General features: G+C 36.3%; 1 protein-coding gene across 6 annotated transcripts in view; it reads right to left on the reverse strand.

The window, feature by feature from the left end:
• NRIP1 (nuclear receptor interacting protein 1) overlaps positions 1-20,931 on the reverse strand; it is a 164,321-nt gene extending 143,390 nt beyond the window's left edge. For 3 of the 6 annotated variants that reach the window (XR_009155325.1, XR_009155323.1, XR_009155324.1), the window contains exon 1: positions 20,420-20,931. The gene's annotated coding sequence lies outside the window, so the exon portion shown is untranslated. Of the gene's footprint in view, positions 1-20,138; positions 20,341-20,419 lie in introns of those variants that run through there. The other 3 variants (XM_058184973.1, XM_058184971.1, XM_058184972.1) reach the window with 3 other exon arrangements.
• Positions 20,932-23,934: the final 3,003 nt, after the last annotated feature.

Consider the following 23,934-nt stretch of genomic DNA (forward strand, 5'->3'; position numbering starts at 1 on the left):
ATATAGCATAACCACCAAAATCACCATGATTAAGGATAAATTGGAACCTGGAGTCCTACTTCCATACTTCAAGTGCTCTACCACATTAAGAAAATCTTATATTACAGGTTTTATATTAGAAAAACATCTAATGAGGATAAATTACTTGTTATTTGTTATACGTATTAGTTAATGTGCTATGTAAATTGTATTAGGAGAAATAGTATAAGCAAAAAATCTTTTCTTCTATAATACTAAACTTTTGTTTTATCCAATAAAACCCTTAGATCCAATGAGTTAATTTCGTAGGAAGATGTTTTAATTTTTACTGAAAGAAAACTCTTAATTACATTTATGGACAGGATAGCTAGATGATTGGTCATTCTGGTTGCAAGTTGCACAGCTGCTTAAGTATTCAAACAATTTTCATATTACATAAGAATATTCTCTTATTCCTACCAACCCTACCATTTCTACACATTTGTAAATTATGAAAGAATTTTAATAGATTTTCATGACACTGATACAGTATATAATTGCTTTTTATTCATCCCTTCAAATCTACCTATAGAAGCTTCCTTCTGTGGCATAGTCTAGAACAGGGTTGTTGAACTCAATTTCATTGAGGGCTGCATCAGAGTTGTGTTTGACCTCAGGAGGCTGGGGTGGGCATAGCCAAGCTGAGCATGGACAGTTCATCGTTACTCATGTCAGGGAGCCCTGTGATGGCCCAAGCACTCTGGCAGCAAAAACAGGCTCCTGAGCTCCGTTTTCAGCCTCTTGCAATCTTCTGCCAGCGAAAATGGAGTTCAGGAGGGCAACTTGTGGCCTTCCCGAGCTCCATTTTTGGTGGCACAGGCACTGTTGGCCAGTCCTTTGCTGTTTCTAGGGCGGCCCTGCAGGCCAGTTCTAAGCACCCTGCGGGCCAGATCCGGGGCCCAGGCCTTGAGTTTGACACCCCTGGTCTAGAATGACAGTTTGTGACTGTCTGTACTGTCTTCAGAACTCCAAAATTAACAAAAAACAAAAGTTACGAAACAAGCTCAGATGTAGTTTGTGAAATAAGCTTATGAAATAAGCTTATTTCAACAGTTCACCAATTAAACTAAACTTCTTGGAGCAGGTTTTATTTTGTTTCATGCATTTATTCATAATTTGTAATTTTTGCTATTTCATTAACATACATACTGTATATTTTGATATGATCATTTTCAGATCTATACTTTTTGTATCTTCAATCCAGCCAGCACTAGCACAAATTATTCAGGGCCTGGAGCAACAACATGCCATCATTTACATACAAAAGTAAAGGTAAGTCCACACCCACAGCCAATATATTTCATTACAAATATTCCTTATACATCTATTCATAAATAAATTAAACAAGTAAGGGAACATTTGAGGAACTGCCTCTTCCCAATTATGTAGTCCTATCCCATGGAGCCTGGCAAGAGAGTTATCTTGCATGTCCCATCTATTAAAAAGTTACATCTTATGTGCCCAAGAACAGAAAGAAGAGGAGGAATGGATCAAAAAGATGATGGAACTGAATCAGAATTCTATTACATTGTAATACAACTGTACTGTAAAACAATCTACTCCCAACTAGTTCCGGATGGCCTACTGTGTGTGTGTGTGTGTGTGTGTGTGTGTGTGTGTGTGTGTGTGTGTGTATGCACACACACATATTTTGAACAACCAGAAAATCCAACTGGTTTTTGTTTACAGTATTTGTATAATATAGATTCCAATTTGCCTCCCACATCTTAGATAAATATAGATTAATTAGAACTAAAATCTAAATGAAAACATTCCTCAAAATCAGAGCAAATATTACTGGTTATTATCAACATCACAGTTCAAATTCTCTTTGCAACATTTTTTTCATTGCCTTTCTAAAAGGCATTAGGGATTATGTTTCCTGAATTTACAGTTGCAGCCTGTTCAAAGGGAGAGACATAAACTGAAAAGAACTGTTCTATAGCTCTCCTTCTTGTATCTTACATGGAAGGGGGAAAAGACATTTAACATTCTTATGTAGGAAGTATATACTGAATAAGACAGCACTATATTGGTAGTCCTTGGCTTGATCATTTGTTTAGCAAACATTCAAAGTTATTGGCACTGAAAAAGTGACTTACACCATTCCTTGCACATATGATTATTGCAGCATCCCCAGAGTCATGTGATCAGAATCTGGGTGTTTGACAAGCAGCATATATTTACAATGCCTGCAGCATCCCAGAGTCATGTGATTACAATATGTGACCTTCCCAGCAGGCTTCCAACAAACGAAGTCAATGGAGCAAGCTTAACGACTGCATGTTTTATTTAATAACTGCAGTGATTTATTTAATAACTGTGGCAAAAAACATAAAATCAGGCATGACTTAATAGCCACTTTGCTTAGCAATGGTTTAAATCGTGGACTTAAATCCTGGACTACCTATATGAAACAGCTAGCCATGATGATACCAAAGTGCCAACCCAGTTGAGTCAGCAATAAAGGGGCAAGATAACACCATAGAGGAGGAAAGGGAGTCCACAGCAGTCTGTAAACCAGTCAGCTGCCATCACCATCTCTGTATAAACCCTGACAGCTATTGGAGTCTCTTTGGAGCATCTATCTTTGAGAACTGAAAATACACCATGCTACAGTGACAACAGCTTCCAGCAGCAGCCAACAATGCCATGCATCATCATAATACCTGCAAGCAGGAAAAATAGAAAAAGTCCCAGTGCCTTCCAACAGGAACACAATCAATGCAGCCAACATTCTTAGTGTCATTAGCTTGAGACTGGATTATAGTATCATCACAGCAACCATCAAACATATAGCTGCCTCATCTCCAATCAGCACCCTTCAAGTGAAAGCCCGATGACCTGGAGTACTTGTTGCAGGAAACCTTAGCCAAGTATAGGGAGTCAGAGTCCAGGAAGAAAGCTCAAAAGGAAAAACCACAAAGGGCACATCCTTGCCCCAATAAAGTCAGTACCTAAAAGGCTCCCACAGACACAGTCTTGTCAGTCCCTCAGTCAAAGTTGTACTCAGGTCAGGACCCTAGTCAGCACCTAAGTTGGTGTTAGGATCAGTGCCCAGCATAAGAATTACCCAACATAGTACACAAAAGGGTGCAAGAAATTAAACTATACAGAGTCATGTCAGAGATAATCAAGCTTTCCCAAAATATAACTACACTATCTTCATGGAAAATCATGGAAAATGTAGAAAATGAAATCTGGAAAGCAAATTATTTGAAAAGTTATCCCTCTCACCCACCAGATTTTAATGAAACATGATAGTTTCCTTTGTTCATCTACTATCAGGTTGTGGATAAATACAGACTAACGTTTTCCAACAAAATTGACATTTTCCAACAAAAGTTCAGTATTTCCAACAGTACAAAATACGATATTTGAGAGAATGTTATTTCCAATAGTTTCTATCCAGTCATGAAGACTAGGCAGAATGGATGAGCTCCAAGTCCCTTCAATTAACAATATCTTTTGGGACCTAGGAAGTGCACCTTCTCTGTCACAGTGCCTACCCTTTGGAACATTATCACCTCCCACAGATTGGTATAGCTCTTGATAATGTTCTGAAAGTCCTTGAAAACCTGGCTGTTTTCCCAGGCTTAGATATAGGATGGTTATTTCTCATTGCATTACACCTTTTTAAAAGTATAAGCCATCCACAATCCTTTGAAGTATGGTAGCGATTAAATTTAAATAAACAAATAAATATTGCTATGAAAATGAAGGAATGAGGCACTTTGGCTAGAACTAAAGGTTTACACAAAATTGCTTGACACTTTTATGTTGGAACAGCCTACCCCCATGGTGGCGAATCTATGGCACACGTGCCAGAGGTAGCATGCAGACTCCTCTCTATAGACACATGCACCATCGCCCCAGCGCAGCTCCATCACATTTCTCCATCATGTTTCTCACCGTCCTTTGCAGGGAAACAAAAGTTTAAGGGACTAAAAAAAAATGCACGAAACAACATTCCACCTTCACTGAGGTACATTTGCTGTCGTTGCCTCCATGGCCTGCCCCCTACTCTCACAGTGCCTTATACAGCAGAGTGAAATTTAGCATGGAGCCACATTGCGACCCTGCATCATCTTGCCTCACTCTGGCCTCCCGAATGTCAGTTTCTTTTCCTGTAGAGCTGCCCGTGTTGGGATGCCCCACCTCCCCACCAGCCAGCTGCTCTTTGGCGTGCTGCTCCTGAGCTTGTCGGCCTCCAGATGTCAGATTCCCACCACCCAGCACCGATTCAGGGGTTCCTTCCCTCCCCCGGGGAGGGGGGGAAGGAGAGAGAGAGGGAAAGAGAGGGAGGGAAAAAGAGAGAAACAGAGAGAGGAGGGAAAGAGAGAAACAAAGGCAAAGAGAGAGGGGGAGGGAAAGAGAGAGAGAAACAGAGAGAGAAGAGAGAGAGGGAGGAAAGAGAGAAATGATATTACAAACTTTTTTCTTTTATTGTTGCTAAACGTGGTATTTCAAAAGCAGAGAAAAAATGAAGGGGCATAAAAGTGTATTTATCACATTTTTCTTAGAACAATTAGGTGAACTCCGCTTTGTTTATCATTATTTTAGGTAGTAAAACCTCAGTATTCAGGTTAAATTGGCGTGTTGGTACTTTGTGATAAATAAGTGGGTTTTGAGTTGCAATTTGGGCACTCGATCTCTAAAAGGTGCCCATCACTGCCCTACCCATTGTTTCTTCCATATCTTTCCCAACCTATCACCACCAAAATACTCTGTTATTCCCCCTCTAAATTTCCAGATCTCTAGACTTACTTCACATAGCCTAGCAGTCAGCTATAGTCTTATCTCACAGTTATATACAATACAGTGTGATTCTTTTCCAAAATGTTCAGTTATTCCCAGATATATTCCATTTTTCTTTGGGGTAAGAACAATTAATGCATTTCAACTATGAAATCTCACATCCAGAATATCATTATTTCCTATTCCTGTGTCTGGGATACAATGCTATAAGAACAGTCAACTATTCTGCAAATCCATTTACAAAATATTTAAAAATGGAGAAGACCTACATACAGAAATAGGGTTCAAGCCCTTATCTAGGCTGTAATAAATAGGAGACTTCCTCAAAACTAGAAATTTGTTCAGCAAAGAAAATTTCCTTAGAGTCAAAACACATAAACTTTTATTTTCATGTCTTTGTACGTTACACTTTCTTAGTATGTTATGCTCTGTGTACATTACACCCATCTCAAACCAAATTCAAAATGCAAGGAGCAAACAATGTATATATTTCAACTTATGGCTGTTGTAGCACTTCTGAAAGATGCCACTTTTCACCTATGCTGCCACATTCTGGTTAGAAGAAGTTTCCAGAATATTTTAAAGGTCTATAACAAAAGCAGCAAACTGCAATGTTCTAACAGTGTATGTGACAAACACTACATTTCTCCTCTATCAGCAAAAATTAATCCACCTGAAAACTCAAAACTGTGAACCTACTCCTGTTGGAAGAAATGTCCATCTGGGTTCAGTTCCAAGTAGGGAAAAAGACACTGGAAACATGGAGACTGCTTGGAAAGATGGTTTAATGGTGGTCAGGATCACATGGTTTGAGTTCCTGAACAGAAAAGGGATGAGATGCTGAGCGTGCCCTGGCTTTATGTTTTCTCTTAGCTTTGAACTTCCTGGGGCACAGGAAGAGTATCCTGATTGGTTGTCAGACTCCCAAGTGGTGGGGGTCTTAGCTAGCCTTGCTGGCTGATGTAATCTTCCCAGGTGCCATGTGGTGAGTTTCTGTTGCTAGATGGGTCCTATTGTGTTGCAGATGATGGTCCCATTGACAAAAGTGGGAAGAATAAGTTTCTGCCTCTGGCCCATTGACAAAGGTGGTGGGGGTAGGCAGGAAGCTGCAGGGAGCTGCTTTGTCCTTAAAACATGTTCCTCCATTTCTCTCATCCAGGGAAATATAATATTCTGCCTTTTTAAATATTTTCTTAAAATATTTCATTCTTCTAGGAGGGGTGGGTGCTAACTTCCTACACTCCAGAAGGGAAATATGATCCAATCAAATAGACCTGTTATCACACCCTGAAGTCCATCCTCTGTATTCAATCTTTCATGAATTCAGCTTCAGTTTGTTCTCCCATAGTCAGACCCTTAACAGACTGGAGACAATTGGAGGCTCTATAGTAGTCCAATCTTAAATTTGCAGAAAGGAGAATTATAACTAAGTGTCATTAGCATATGTCTTTCCATATATACAATTTCATGGCAGATTGGAAAAAGTTCTCAAAGATAGAAGTCTACTGTTTTCTCCATTACAAATTCAGACAAGTGATTTGTCTATATACAGGCATATTTGGAGATCCTAAAGCTTTGATAAACAATTTAGCTTAAACCAAATTGTGCACAGCGATACAATTTCACTGGTACCTAAAATTAATTCTGTTCAATTGTACAGGAACCTTGAACATTATTAAAAATCTTTTTACTATTGTAGAATAATACATTGATTATTCTGGTTTATAAATTCAGGATTGTTTTAATGTGCTATTTGACTTATCTTGTTTATTTTAACTCATGTGAAGCATTCTGACACAGTAATTAAATTTCTGGCAAAGTAATTTAATATCCTACTTTTAAAATAACATTTTATTATGTTTTTATTTCAAACAACAGCTATATATTCTGCCACTTGATAATTCTCATGGCAATTAAATTACATTTTACCTACTAAAAACTTTGAAAGCTACTGGAGATACAAATAAAAGTGGATAAATATGAAGATTTGATCATGAAGAAACAAGTTGATGTAAAGAAGTTTTCTTTAAATAGTTTGGATGAAATGCCTGAATTTGTGCTACAGGAGATTGTCCCTCGAACGGAAAAGACTCACAAGTTTAATGTTTCCCAAGAGTTCTCTTTTTGGACTGATGGAATATACGGCAATAATTTTTGGATTCTTGGACATAAGGAATTACTAGGAAATATTGTGATTGACTTTTTAAAAGGAGTAATGAAGGAAAGACAGAGATTAATGCATCAAAAAAAATGGCAAGAGACAAAAGTATTATCCTTGAAACAAGGTTTTTTTAAAATATTAACAGACAAAAATATTAGTGTCCCGGAAAGACAATTTGTGAGGAAGATCTGGAAGAAATGGGTTGATTATATGTTTTATATCTATCATAAAAGACTAGATATTTGGATCTATACTGGATTTTGATGAGGAAGGACTAAAGTTGAATAGATATTGTAATTTTCTGTATTGAAATTTTATAAGGTGTTGCACTAAATTTTAAATAGAATATTCTCAAAAGATCTTATGTAAGAAAGACATGGGGGGAAAATTATATGGTTATAGAAGTTATAAGGGACATATTTTTTGAATTGGATTGGATTTTTATGCTTTAGCTGGTTTTAAATACTTTAGGATTAATTTGTTCTATTGATTTATATATTTTACTATTGTTAATTCTTAATTTTTATTTTTATTTTTTATTTTTTTGAAGGATTTTGGTTATCTTAGGAGGAAATCAGAGTTAGAGAGGGAACATTGGTATAATAGTTTTGGGAGAAAATTTTCTTAGCATATGTTTGTTTTATTTTAAACTATACCTTGTGCTTCTTCCGGGAAGCCAGGGGGGAGGGGGGAGGGTATTAGTGAAGGGAGGGGGGTTGGGGGGAAAGGGGAAAAAAATTTTTGTAAAACTTTTTGAATAAAAAAAAACAAACAAACTCTGAAAGCTACTATAATAAAGACAGCATACACTAAACTTTAGTGCAAGCTAAACACCACCTTTTATAAAATCTACCTACCTTAGACAAATAATAAGAATAATAAGGTGAGTCACTAAACCTTAATTATTTGAAACTATATATGTAGGAAGTGGGAAAAACATGCTAGAAACTATTTAAAGTCATCTCCACTCATCAAATTCTATATATGTCCAATAAAATACAATTCCAAATAAATAACCCAAATATAATACAACAAACAAATGAGATTAGGAGCAATTATCATTAAAATACAGAAAAGTACAACTACTGAACTAAATATATATCTACTTATACATAGGTATATTACACAGAGATATAGGTATATACTATATACTTATCTGGTACATATGCATATTTGTTTAAAAATGAACTCATACAGCCTAAAATCAATACATGCACATATATTTCCATGGAGGTTCATACATATAAAGAGAACCTGAATATTCAATCATATGTTAACAGTTATATATAATGACTTTTTTATATCTTACTCTGAATTCCCAACTCTGTACTTTGCACTGTTTTAGAAATCTTACAACCCCTTTTGCATTCATGTTCCTGTACCCATTCTACGATCATTGTATCCCACTTTCCCATTCCCATTGTATAACTCCTTCTCATATGCTGTGTCATAAAACTCATTTTTTCTCTATGCTTTCTCAATGCTTCCCTTTAATAGTGATGAACTATTTGTCCAAAGTAAAAAAACATGGAACAAGTGAGCCACTTTCAGAATCCAGTGTTCAATTTCAAATAGAAAATGTGATGATTATCAGAGAAGTCTATGCTAATGTAAACTATTTTTATATAAATTTAGAAAATTATTACAACCAATTTCGTTTCATCGTGAATATACAGGTATATGCCACATGGTATATCTCTTCCAATTCTCATAACTTGGTTGACAAGTTATTTGTATTCTATAGCAATGTTATAGTTAACAGGTAGCCACAATACAAAAGTTACAGTTAAAAGTTTATTAAGAAATGTAACTTTAACTTACAGTTACTGCACTGGCCTTGGACTTCTAAAATTTACCAGAAAGGCACCAAAATCAATCCATCAGCTCACAAAGGTGTGCTTTCTTAACCTCTAAAACATATGAGATTGGCTAGAAATGTCTAGCATGTCAAACTGTTAATCATCACTTAAATTACGGCATCGTTCCACCATAACTGGCATTAGTTAGTCTTCAGCGAACTTATTTAGCAGTCACAAATTCCTGCCACTCCTGCTCTGCTTTAATTAAGCTTAATGCCTCATAATTTGACCTTCTGTTGCTAACCTATTAACCTTATCTAGTACAAGTTTAAATATAATAAACTAAAAAGTTGCTGTAAATGCTATTTAAACTGCTGAAAATGTAAGTGCTACTTTATTCTATTCAAAATGAAAGGTATCCAACAATTCTGATCCTATCCTCAAAAAAGAAATACTGCCAAGAAAATTTCAAGTAAGCATTGATATAAGTAAGGACTATAGTTAGCCTTCATACAAGAACTCAGCAATAAATCCCAGCTCCCCAGACAGTTAATTCCTTACTCAGGAATAGGCTAACTGGTGGAAGATTTTAAAATATGACTTGCCCATTTTAGATTTTTTTCTTGCTGACAAAAATGACAGCATGACACGCAAATGATTTGCTCTCTGCAGTGCAAAGGAGTCAATGCTTTTACAGAGGTCAATACTCTAAAGTTTAAAGTCTAGGCTTTTCCCTCTGACTCTTCTGAATGAATGGATACTTGGTCATTCTTGTGATGGTCTTAGGTAAACACATTATATGGTGATATGGTTTTCTCTAGCCTGGAAATTAGTGGTTCCTGACAGATTAACTCATCTACAAACAAAATACAGAGCTCACTTTCTCAATTAATACTACAGTATGCTATTTCAATTTAGACATTAGACAAAGAACTATGTCTCTGAAGAAGGCTCTATGGCTAGAAGCTAGATAGCTAGAAAGAGAGAGAAAATGACAATGACCACCAGAATTACCGGTGATAGGTGTACTGTTGGAAGACCTGACAACCAGGTTAGGAACAGAGTGTCATGCAGAAAATCTATGTATTCATTAAGAGTGGACACCGATTTGACGGCACATAATCAATCAATGCTATAATGATTCTTCCTAATATGGAATTTCAATAAATCCAAAGAACAACAGCTTTATATAATCAACCTAAAATATAAATTGATGAAAACAAAAACAAAAAAAATAGGCACAAAGCCTACATGGTCCTGGAAGTTTTCATATTGTTATTAAAGGAACAAAATGCAGAACCTTAAAAAATTAGCTTGATTTCAAAAAGATAAAAACAGAAGTATTGCGTTTAACTTTCAAATAATGTTAAAAGATTCCAATCTGCTTAGAAGCCCCTTGAAAAATATAGATTTTATTATTTTATAGAATAAATAATAGGACAAATGCATACATTTGGTTGATATAACGTATTAAAAGATAGAGGTATCTACTGATCAAAAATGCAATTCAGGCTCAGGTCACATGCTTTTGGTGAGAAGAATATAGATTTCTAATCCTGATATATTTTATACTATGTTGGTTTAATACTATTTTCAAGCATATGCAGTGGTGCTATAAATAGAGAATGTTACTAAACTGCCCTTTTGCAAGCTTCAAAAGTAGAGTATTAAGCCTTGCTAGCATGAACATCTTTCTATGTTCATTTTGTATGCCACCAAGAGTAGTTTCAACAATGAGATGGGTGGTATATATAATCATGTAAAAAATAAAGTATACCCTCTTTGAGTTCTATAGTTTTATGTATCAGGATGTAGTAAAAATTATATGGTTCTTAGTTCTTAAAAGCAGGTAAATATATCCATGAACAACAACACATGGCATATTACATCATGCCATTATTTATTTTACAAAAAGAAAGGAAAAATAGAGAATCCAAAAAACTAAGCACACCTTATGATTCAGTAGCTTTTAGAACCACTTTTAGCAGCAATAACTTGAAGTAATTGTTTTATGTATGACTTTTAACAGTCTCTTAGTTTCTCTTGTGGAGGAATTTTGGCACACTCTTCTTTACAAAATTGATTCTGTTCATTGAGGTTTGTAGGCATTTATGCACAACTCTATTGAGGTCCTGCACAGCATTTCAGTCAGACTGAGGTCTGAACTGATTGGACCATTGCAACATCTTGATTCTTTTCTTTCTCAGCCATTCCGTTGTAGATTTGCTGGTGTGCTTAGGATCATTGATCTCTTGCATGACCCAATATCGGCCAAACTTTAGTTGCGGACAGATGGCCTCACATTTGACTATAGAATACTTTGGTATACAGAGAAGTTCCTGGTCGACTCAATGACTGCGAGGTGCCCAGGTCCAGTGGCTGCAAAACAAGGCCAAATCATCACCCCTCCGCCCCCATGCTTGAAGGTTTATATGTTTGTGCTTGGTTTTCACTAAATCTGGCCCTGTGTCTTATGGCCAAACATTTCCACTTTGGTCTTGTCTATCCAAAGATCAGTGTTCCAGAAGTCTTTGATTTGTTAAAATGCAAACCTAAACTGTTCTTTTTAAAAAGAAGAGGCTTTCTTCTGATAACTCTTCCAAAGAAATCATACTTGTTCAGTCTTTTCTAATTATATTGTCATAAACTTTAACATTTAACATGCTAACTGAGGCCTGTAGAGTGTGAGATGTACCTCCTGGATTTTTTGCAATTTCTCTGAGCATTGCATGGTCTGATTTTGAGGTGAATTTGCTGGGACATCTACTCCTGGGAAGATTGGCCACTGTCTTGAATGTTTTCCACTTGTGAATAATCTTCCTCATTGCAGAATGATGGACTTTATATTGTCTGGAAATGGCCCTTCCCAGATTGATGTAGGAGATGATCAGGTTGAGCCCAAGGAAAGGGTCAAACATGTCATAAGTCACAAGTACCTTTCTACCTGCAAGAGATCTAAGTCCAGCCCACCTTGAATTTCTTTCTATTTTTAACTCCCGCACATTTCCCTTAACAGTCACTCCCCAGATTCTTGTAGAGAACTTAAGCCTGCAATAAATCTTTATATTTATTCGAACTGCCTGAATCTCCTGATTTCCCATGCACTTGACAATTAATGGACAACAACAATTGCTTTTCTAAGATCATCGGTGGTGTCTTTACTCTTTGACATTGTGTTAGCACACACCTTAGTGCTGAAAACCAGCAAATTCCTAAGATATCGGGCAATCTTGAGTTTCTTTTTAACCTCCTCCTTTTCAAGGCTAAGTTGATACTTATCTTTTTCAAAGTCAATTTGTTATTCTTCTAAACTACACAAAATGTCATTTTATCCATTATGTGCAGCTGTAGGGGGATTTTAAGATTATAATATAGGTTTTTTGAATATCAATTGAGAAATTTAGGTTCTGATGTTTTATATTCATAAATTATAAATATGTAAAGTGAAATTTCAATATTTTTTAAAATTTTCTTTATTAATAAACTTATATCATCACACCAAAGGCCACTCTATGGTTAATGCAATGGAGCAAAATTCTACTGCCATGATGAAACATTCACTAATAGAATAGAATAGAATCTGCACTACTATTAATCTTCTCATTGTTCCCATCACCCATCTCTTCCCACTTATGACTGTATGACTGTAACTTTGTTGCTGGTAATCCTTACGATTTATATTTATATTGATTGTTCCTGATTGCTTATTTGTACCCTATGATTATCATTAAGTGTTGTATCATTAAGTGTTAAATTGTACCCTATGACCATCATTTGTGTTGTAAATGTTGTACCTTGATGAAGGTATTTTTTCTTTTATGTACACTGAAAGCATATGCACCAAGACAAATTCCTTGTGTGTCCAATCACACTTGGCCAATAAAAATTCTATTCTATTCTAATATACCAGACATTTGTGAATAATGACATTTTTCTTCCTTCAAATTAAATCAAATTAAATCATATTAAATCAAAATTTCACTGTATTTAAAAAATAAAAATAACTATTTTACACAGTGCATCATATAAGTTTCCCATAAATACGTCTATTGGAAAAACTGGTTTTATAAATCTATTGGAATGAAATTCAATTTATTGTATTTATCTATTCCTACTATTTATATTCCAATTTTCAGAATACATAATAATTGAGTTTGAAGGGACTTTGGAGGTTTTCTAGTCCAAACTCCTATACCATTTCAGATAATTAGTTGTCCACTCTCTTCGTAAAAGCCTCCAGTGATGAAGCACCCCAACTTCTGAAGGAAAGCTGTTTCAGTGGTTAATTATTCTCACTGTTAGAAAGTTTCTCCTTAGTTCTAGATTGCTTCTCTCGATTAGTTTCCAACCACTGTTTTCTGTTTTGCCTTCTAGTGCTTTGAAAATAGGTTGACCCCCACTTTTTTGAATCAGCACCAAAATAATTATTTTCCTAAAATATGCCATACACTAAATAAATTCCAAAAATAACTCTTATATTACCAACAATATAAATAATAATATAAACTGCATAATTGTAAACATAAATATATCTTTTTTTAAAAGACATGTATAACATCTTTCTTACAAGATGACATGATGCAGTGGTTATGTGCATGTGTAATAATTGGCATTTTTAGTTTTTTTATGAACTATATAATTGACAATATGAAAAATAAAGATTTAATAAACTCTTGAGACAGCTGTTAAAGACGTTTAGGTTGTCAGCTGGAAAGCTACAGCCCCAGTTCAAGACCCAAGCATGAAGTGGTCTCACATGAAGTGGTGCCCCAGCTCCTGCCAACCTAGCAGTTCAATAGAATGCAAATGAAAGTGGATAAATAGGTACCACTTCAGTGGGAGGATAATAGCATTCTATGCATTTCAGTGTATAGACATGCTAGCTACATGACCACAGAAGTATCTTCAGACAATGCTGGCTCCCTCAGCTAAGAAGCAGAGATGAGTTCAGCCCCTAGAGTCAGACATAACTGGTCAGGGGAAACCTTACCTTTCTATGTATATTTTGGCTAAAACTTTTCCCCTTGTTTACAAATAGTTAATCTTTGTGTGAAAATCAACAAGTGATAAATTCCATTCAGTGAGCAAATAATATCTTTCAATCTATTATGCTTGAATTTAGGAATGCCTACTGAATTGAAGCTAGGACTCACTGTTTTTCTGTTGCTACTCTCTAATGATGAAATAGTTTCTCAGATTTAAGGCTTGCTCCATTATTTTTGTTCTAAAAACTACCTAAGATAATTCTTCTAAAGAGAATAAGTAGAATAGTTTATAATCACCAGAATTAAATTTACTAAAATTTATTTGTGTTATTTGGTGTTTGTTTTTAATTATATTTTTGATCCTGACATATTATTGTGTGTGTGTACATGCATGCATGTGAGAGGGAGCTAACATACCTGTCTCCTTTTTTCCCCACAACAATAACCTATCAGTTAAGAGTGACTAGTCCAAAATCGCCAAGCTGGCTTTCATGTCTAAAGAAATCCTAGAACTCACAATCTCATTTCTAGACCAGCACCTTAAATACTACATCAAAGTGGTGTTACAAATTTATTTTATTTATTTTCCATTTTTATTATTATTAAAATTAAAATATTTTCAGTTTTTGTCATTTTGAGTAGTAAATTGTAGTTTTTAATTTATTTACACTTAGCATGGATAGTTTAACTGATGCATTGCAAGTGTGTTTTGATGCAACAGTCTAAAAATACAATATAAGAAAAGCATTACTCAAAGTATAATGCTTACAACAAATCATTCTTGGAGATTGGTGAAAAGGAAAACAGTTTCTAAGTCCATTTCTGTCCACCATATTCCACAGTAGAATAATAAAAATGTTTTTATTGTTATAATTGTAATATATTTTTTTAATTATAAGCCATCCAGAATCATTGATTAAGATGGGTGGCTATAGAAACTGAACAAATAAAAAAATATTATAACATCTGTACATAGTACATAGTAAAAGTCACCTAGTATATATGAAAGTATGATCTTTATAATCACTAGCAAAAGTAATTTAATCTTAGAAAGCAAAAAATAACCCTATCCAGACTAAGGGTCTTGCAAATAAAAATTGCCGTTGTCGCAAGTGAAGGGGGTACAAGGCTACCTTTTTATGTCCCAAAGTCAGAAATGTATTTCTCTGAATATAATCCTTTCATTTGAATCAGCTATAAATTCATTCATTCATTTATTTATTTGTTAAATTCTTTTTTAAGTTCGCTATGAAAAGGTAAAGCTATTGGTTCAATTTATAGAACAGATATCTTTATAACAAAGACATAAGCAATAAAAAAAGTCAAAATAGTAAAAAAAATTTACTATTTTTACTAAGACATATTTGCTACATTTTAATAATCAGATACATTTCTGATTCTATTCTTATTAGTAATGGAGGACATGGAGATGGTGGTGGAGGGGGAAGGGTGGGGAAGGAGGACCTCTTACTTTCAAAATGTTTTCCTGCAGGATCTGAGTAACTTATACAAGAATTCTGAATAGTCTGAGTTTGAGAGGCAATTACTTGTCTAAATCACTTAATTGCATAAACTAGTAATTTTCTGAAGCAATACCCCGTTCTACCCAAAAGCTAAGTCCTACTGAATTCAATTGAGCTTACATCTAGAAAATTAAGCACTGTACAGGTAGTCCTCAACTTACGACCACAATTGAGCCCAAAGTTTGTGTTGCTAAGTGAGAAATTTGTTAACTAAGTATTGTTCCATTTTATGACTTTTCTTGCCACTTTTGTTAAGTGGATCACTGCAGTTGTTAATTTAGTAACACAATTGTTAACTGAATCTGGTTTCCCCATTGACTTTGCTTGTCAGAAGGTTGCAAAAGGTGATCATATTATTCCAGGACACTGCAACCATCATAAATGTGAATCAGTTGTCAAGCATCCAAATGTAAATCCCATGACCATGAGGATGCTATAACAGTCATAAATGTGAAAAAGGTCATAAGTCCCTTTTTTCAGTGCCGTTGTAACTTCAAATGGTCACTAAGCGAACCGTTATAAGATGATGACTACCTGTATAGGGTTACAGTATAAAACATGTCAGATAAATATACTTTTAAGATAATCTGAGCTCAGTATTTGCTTTGTAACACGGAATAGTGTTGCTTTTTTGCCTTTTAGAACATGAGAATACCCAACAGATTATAAGCAATAATTGTTAAATTTTGTGGGTTTAAAGAAGCCTTGTCACATTTACTACTGGGGAAATCATGGACATTGATCAGCAATTACATGCTGAAGTTTCTTTGTATTTGGGGAATTCTATATTCTTTGAATTCTGTATTCTATAGGTCCATATAATATTCTTCTATTCTATTTAGAAGAATTCTATATTCTTTGTATATGGAACTGTTTATTATGTTTATATAAAACATAAAAAGGAAAAAGAAAGTAACAAAAGCATACAATGTTACAATAGATAATGAATGTTTTGTTACAATGAAAGACATCTCATTCTGAATGTATCCTTGTGTATTGATATATGTTTGTTCTCTCCTTATGAACTGGCTCTTTATCAATATAGTAGAAAGACTGATCAATATTATTCCATGTGATAAATTTTAATGTTGTATCTAATGACTTTTTTTTCTTATGCATTGTAATAATACTGACATTCTAAAAATATTCCAAGGCACTAACTTTTTCTTAGGTCTTAGTACCGATCTCTATAAACTGGAAACACATTCTAAAATGGCCAAAGTCTATTTTAGTGGCAATTAACAAAGAAGCAATAGCACAGATCATAAATTATTTGTATACTCTGATTCATTGGAAGCAATATCTCCACCCAAGACTATGCAGCATCTCTCAGACCTTGATAATTTTATGTAACTTCTATAACAGATTTTTGTATCTTGGCATTCTTAGATGATTTAAAACCTGTTGTATTGGAACATAATCTTAACAGTACTGACATATTCAACGAACAAGATACAAAGAAATTTATATAAAATCAAGTAGTTTTTGTATTTTCCACATCTGTTGCAAAATGCATCAATCATTTTGTTGATCAATGTTTTAAATATCACTTTTGGAAGCAAAGAAGTGATAAAAGAGATCACTAACCTGAAAAAGCAAATAGATTTGGTATGACTTTTTTGGCATTTAACTTGTAGTTTTTAAACAGCACATTATGTCAGTTGATAAAGGCAATAATTTACAAGTTCTGTGCATCTATATCTGTATCTGTATTTATATCTACCTATATATCCAAATCAACAATCTAACTTCTTTCTCCATTTTTTTTCTCCACAGTTCTGAGGAAAATCTACTGAAGCTGGTACTACTTTTGAAGGAAATCTTACACTGGCAGCAATAGCAAATATCATACCAATGCAACTATTAATTTTAAAATTAATATAATTTAAATGGATTTTCCTAAGAGTTTAATCAGTGGAAGTACTTTCACTCCCCACCATCCTTACTGGAAGTGATCTATATTAATTGTCAATTTTCACTACATGCATATTTCATCTATATTTTTAAAATCTGCAGACTAATCATATTATTTAACAGAAAGTTTAAACAGAAATCAAAATAATTATGCAGTGTGCATTTCACTTAGATATTGAACTTAAGTTTTCACTAGAAACAAAGACAGAATAAGAATTCTTATCCAGCATTAACAATCAAAATCAACCTTAAGCATCCCACGCTTTTAAAATAATGTTTCATTTTTATTTATTTTTTTGGTGGAAGGTAATTATATCCTTGTAAAAAAGCAACTTGAGCAAAACATTTCTTTTAATTACTATTCAGTTTTAAAATCCATACCACAATTGATGGTAGAATCTAGCACCTCTCGGTGATCTTATTTTTAAGATCAGAATAATCAGAAAAAGACTAAATTAATAATTGAATGAGAAATCACCAAGTGATCTGAGACAAGATTAGGAAATTAAATAAAAAAGACCTCCTGGAAGAAAGCAATAAGCCTTCTTTTATAGATCTATGTATTGTTTCCAAGACAACATGGATGTGTTGGGTTAGTCACAAGAATCAAGCCTGAGTTGACATGTATTTTTTTAAGAATTCATAGGCCTTTTAGGAATTTGTAGGAGTCCAAGCACACACACAAAATTAAAATAATGTGTAAATGACTAGGAAAACAATATGAAGAAAAAACTTGGATCTTTCAACAAGCAAATGTTTCATACATCTCCTGTTGATTACAGTGCCACCCTACACTAAACTCTAGTTCGAAAATGATTGGCACTTTTTTCTGAAAATTATAATGCAGGGTTATTTAATATAAATAAAATTTTAGGATAATTTGTGAAAAAGCATCCACACAATGATAAATAATGCCATGCAAATTTGATAAAGAAATAGAAAGCCTTGTGACCATATCTATCCCTCCCCCCCAAAAAACAAAAACCCAAAGGGGGAAGAGAGAGAAATTAGCAATCGTGGTTGGTAAAGTTATATAATGACATTATGCGCCATTCAAAGAATGCTATAATGTACTATGGAGCAGTATATAAGTCTAAGTGCTACTGCCATTGCTATAATAAAGGTGGTACTGTATGTACTTTAAACCTATTTGAATTATGAAAAAAAATTTAAAGTATGCCCAAAAATAAGAGCCAAAAGTAGCACAAGACATTTGACAAATTAATCATGTTAAATCCTATACCTGTTAAGTATTGAGCAAATACAAGCAACTGAAAGAATCTGGAATTTACTGAGTAAGTGCAGCTCTTTGAACACATTCCGTTAATAAGTCACATTCTCAGTGCCACACCTTTATTGGTAATGTATTTGTGTATATTTATATGATCAGTCTGTGCCTGGAAATTTACTTAAAAATCAAATCATATTTTCTCAAACACAAATAATTGTCTGTACCTTACTTTGAATTTAGGGACTTCTATCATGTAAATATTCTATCTAAACATTGCATTTGTTTTACAATAATTAAAAATAGCCACTACTCTACCAATATTTTTCTTATCATCTGTCCTAAACCAATGCTTTAGGTTTTTTTTATATAAAAAGAGGTTCCTTCCTGAATTCCTTAAAGAAAATAAGCCAAAAACTTTTTTAAAAGAAAGATTAAAAAATACCAGGGACAAACAGAAAGCAAAAGCAGAACACTTCAAAACATAAAATACTTCTATTAACCAACCATATTGCCTATTCAGATCACACATGCTTAACTAGTCTACTGAGAATGTGACATATGTCACACTGAGCTATAATCCATTAAAAGTTAAATACAGATTCATTCATCTTTTCTTTCATAACAGGCTTTATTCCAGAGAGTAAAGAGCAACCTTCACCTCTAAAATCAAGCTGAAATTAAAAGTTGAATTGTCCTATGTTCCCAATGAACTCTGTGGATTACATTATGCATGACACTACATCTGCTTTGTACCAAAAAATATGCTACTTGGTATTGTAGAAATAATTGGCTTGGCAAATAAACTACATATTTAGAAAAAAGAGTTGTTAAAAACAATATGCATTAAGTATCCATATATTGCACATCCATATTTAATAATGTCGTAACTTTATAACTAATCCAGTATGTGCTAAGGGTTGACAATGTTAGCAAGTCATTATACACTATATACTTTTAGAAAGTTTCTTAATACCACTCCCAGTGATCTTCCAATCACAACTGTTTGTCATTAAATTCAGTAAGTACAAGCCAAAAACCTATAGAGATTTTAGCATTTTTCCCCGTTATTTCTGAAGAAGCCTTGGCAAGAAAATCATCACTAGAGATAAATGGTGCAACAAGATATGGTTCAGCTTGGAATAAGGCGAAAGAAAGTGAGAACATATTATTGGACTAAGCGATTCGAAAATATCTGTTATTGAAGATCAAGTTGGACCGGGAACAAAAATCTTAACATCTGTGTGTGTGCGTGCGTGCATGCATATCTCCCTGTTTGTCAATGGAAAGGAAGTGAATAAATAACGAAAGGGGAAAACAGGCAGAAAAGAGGCATGGCCTTGTCTAGAGCGGTTGTGCATGCAAATTAAAGAAGAAACAGGAGCTTCGGAGCGGTACGAGGAGACTCTGGAGCAAGGAAGGGAGTGGGAAGAGGGCTGAGCCTTCAGGAGCTCGCCAAGGTTTGCCTCGGCTGTAAATCCGCAGAGGAGCAGCTGGTGGAACTGCAGCTACTGCGCACAAGACTTTGTGGGCTCTCTAATTCAGAGAAAGGTTGAGGGGAAAGTATGGAGGATGCCGAAAGGGAAAAAGAATAAGAAAAAGCCGCCCCGTACATCAGGCTGGAAAGACCGAGGGCAGGGGGCACAAACTTTGCTCGCTCTGCTTTCCTAATTCGCCTCCAAACTTTATTTATATAGCCCCTGTGGCGGAGGAGGGGGGGGAGGAAAAGCGAGAGGGAGAAAAAAAACTGACCGGTTCCACCGGAAATAATCCTGAGAGAACCGAAGTATCCCCTTCCCCGGTTCTTCCTCCGGCGCCTGTGCCCCACGACTCCATCCGTCCGTTTAAGTCTCTCCCTGATCCCGGTTCTTGTCAGGGTGCCAAAGCGGCGCCTCTCCAGCTCGCTCTCCCCCTGGAGTCCCTAACCTCAGCCGCGGCCATTTCCATTTTCTTCCTCGTCGTCCTCGCCCTCTTCTCCCCGCCCTCCCGTACCCCTCCCCCGGCAAAAAGCCAACCGGGGCCCTCGCGCTTACCTCCCGAAATGAGGTTTGTGGCGTTCCCGCCGGCCGTTTCTGCGACTACCATTGCCGTCCTCAGGAAGCAGCGGCGGCAGCCCTCTCTGGAGCGAGCGCCGGCCCGCCTGTCCGCAGACCGTCAGAGGGATCTGAGCGCGCGCCCCCGCGCGCACCTCCCCTTGCTCCAAAGGCCACCCGTGACAAGCGGACGCGAACTCAAGACAGTTAATTCTAGCGTGGGGAGCTTCGACGAGTGGCGGCTTAACGGAAAGGAAGGGGAGGAGAAAGCGGCCGCCGCTCTACGAAGCAACTCATGAAGCCACCGCCTCCGACGCCGTTACGAAAGCGCACAGAGGCATATCTGCACTCGCACAACTACACAATGCCCTTTCAGGAAGCTGCCCTCACCCTCTCTACAGGGTATCTGCGTCTCTGTGTGTAAATGTCCTCCTCCTTTCTCCCTGATTCGGGGCTCTGCTGCAATGCCTGCGAGGCTGACTTTCAAAGCCTCACCCGCAGTCTACGATCTTCCCTCCCTCCCCTCCCTTCTTTCCAGCCTGTCAGTCCCTCCCTTCATTTCGCTCTCTCGCTTTCTCTCTGCCATTCATCGGTTTAGCCAAGTTTCGCTGGTTTAACCTTTTTCTTTCCCACCACAAGCTAGGAAAATCTGATGGAGAAAGGGGTGGGGGGGGTGGAGATTGTATCTTTGACACAGATCACAGCTGACTATTTGGCACCGTCTCATGTAAGGCTGCAACGCTTGCAAATAAAGTTGATTTCAAAGTTGATTTGAATGTACAGTCAACAAACAGGCATGACAAACCAAGGTGTGTGTGTGTTAACCGAAGTGCAATTTAACATGAATTGCTTTAGACTTTTCAGGTGAAGATAATTAGGGAAGTTCAAATAATTTCCTCAGATGAATGATTTCATGTTGGCTCGCAGTGAACTGATACAGAGCAAATATTCAAATTTAGCCATAGGTATATGAATGAGCAAGAAGAATGATCAATAAATTGAAATCGTTTTAATGTATATGAATCTGTGACAAATATGACAACTATATGTTATCTAAAAGATTAACGGTGAAAGGAAATACAATAGTTAGATGTCCCAAAAATAAAAAAAATCTTTTAAGTGTTGTAAAAATTCCAGTACTTAGGAGCAAGTGACCTAAATAACATTATCTTCTGATAATAGAAACAATAATACAATTGTATTTTCCCTTGACTTTCTAAAGAGGAAATAGATAAATATCTTTATGATGCACTTGCATTTCACCTTACTGCATTATGTTTCAGTTGTTGCTTTAATTCTTCTACCAGATTTTATTTCATGTCTACCAAAGTTCCTCAAAAAATTCTATTTGACATTCAGTCAAAGGGTGGTTATATCAGGAGTAGGCAATTAATTTTCCCAAGGGGCCACATGAGAAACTGGGACTCTTGTGGAGGGCTGCTAACCACTTCTGCTGCTCCCTGCTGTCCCCCTGCCATCCTCAGCCACCACTGATCTCTCATTGCCACTACTGCTCCCCTGCCGCTACCACAGGCTAGACAGAGACAGCCAAATGGGTGGATGTTGCCTGTGGGTCATAAAATGTGCACGTCTGGGTTAGATGAAGAAAGAATTTAAACTGCTATAATAATTGTCTTGAACAATTAGATAATAGGTAAAGAATTTTGTCTTGGAACAAAAGACAGGTGGTCATAAAGGACCACCTGCTCTCTTCCAGTTTTACGGTTTTAAAATAGAATAGAATAGAATAGAATAGAATAGAATAGAATAGAATAGAATAGAATAGAATAGAATAGAATAGAATTTATTGGCCAAGTGTGATTGGACACACAAGGAATTTGTCTTGGTGCATATGCTCTCAGGGTAGATGCCTTCATCAAGGTACAACATTTACAACACATATGATCATACGGTACAATTTAACACTTAATGATATATGCTTAATGATATAGACAAGTGGACAATAACTTCATTAACTTGTCAAATTCCAGGTCAGTTATCAAGTGTAATAGCAAAATGTAATAACAGTCGTGCAATATTAATATTCTTGCAGTTAAATATTTACATGATGTCATGGTTTGTTTGTTTTTTTATTTGCATTTATATCCCGCCCTTCTCCCAAGACTCAGGGCGGCTTACACTATGTTAAGCAATAGTCTTCATCCATTTGTATATTATATACAAAGTCAACTTATTGCCCCCAACAATCTGGGTCCTCATTTTACCTACCTTATAAAGGATGGAAGGCTGAGTCAACCTTGGGCCTGGTGGGACTTGAACTTGCAGTAATTGCAAGCAGCTGTGTTAATAACAGACTGTCTTTGTCAGGCCTGGAAACCATACTAGACTTTAGGGTTCCAGACGCTGCCACATTTTTCCCCTGAGGGGAAGAAGGAGGGTTGAGGGGTATGGTAACATTCTTCAAGCGGTCAAGGTCGGATGGTGTTCACATCTGCAGGAAGAGTTTTGGAATTTCACTCATCATGTGCCAGTTTCCTCATGCTAGTAAAGAACTCTGAAAGACAATGGCTTCTGAGTTTTTTTTTATGCAGAAGAGGTTTTTCTGGAACCTTGACAGTCTTAGCAGTCTGAGCCACCAGAGGCCCGTTTATTCAGAACCCAACTGATTTCCAGTAAATGTTGGCTTGTGTCTGACACAACAAAGTACTTAAAAAGTGTTTAATACAGGTAGTCCTCAACTTACGACCGGAATTGAACCCAAAATATATGTTGCTAAATGAGATAGTTAAGTGAGTTTTGTCCCATTTGATGACCTTTCTTGCAGCAGTTGTTAAATGAATCACTGCAGTTGTTAAATTAGCAACACAGTTGATAAGTGAATCTGGCTGTCCCATTGACTTGTCTTGTCAGAAGGTTATAAAAGGTGATCACATGTCTCTGGGACACTGCAACCGTCATAAATATAAGTCAGTTGCCAAATATCTGAATTTTGATCACATGACCATGAGGATGCTGCAAAGGTCGTAAGTATGGAAATCAGTCATAAATTTTTCAATGCCATTGTAACTTTGAACAGTCACTAAATGAACTCATCAGGGGAGCTTTTTATCAGGTTCGCCTGATATGCCAGTTGTGTCCTTTTCTAGACCGGGCTTCCCTCTGCACAGTCACTCATGCTCACGTCACATCCCGCCTGGACTACTGCAATGCTCTCTACATGGGGCTCCCCTTGAAAGGCACCTGGAAGCTCCAACTGGTCCAGAATGCAGCTGCGTGGGTGATAGAGGGAGCACCTTGAGGCTCCCATGTGACACCTCTCCTGCGCGGTCTGCACTGGCTCCCGGTAGTTTTTCGGGTGCAATTCAAGGTATTGGTTACTACCTTTAAAGTGCTCCATGGCATTGGACTGGGTTATTTATGGGACCGCCTACTGCCACCAGTAGCCTCCCATCGACCTGTGCGCTCTCACAGGAGGGCCTCCTCAGGGTGCCGTTGGCCAAACAATGTCGGCTGGCGACCCCCAGGGGGAGGGCCTTCTCTGTGGGGGCTCCGGC

Source organism: Ahaetulla prasina, chromosome 5, assembly GCF_028640845.1.
Source record: "Ahaetulla prasina isolate Xishuangbanna chromosome 5, ASM2864084v1, whole genome shotgun sequence".
NCBI lineage: Eukaryota > Metazoa > Chordata > Lepidosauria > Squamata > Colubridae > Ahaetulla > Ahaetulla prasina.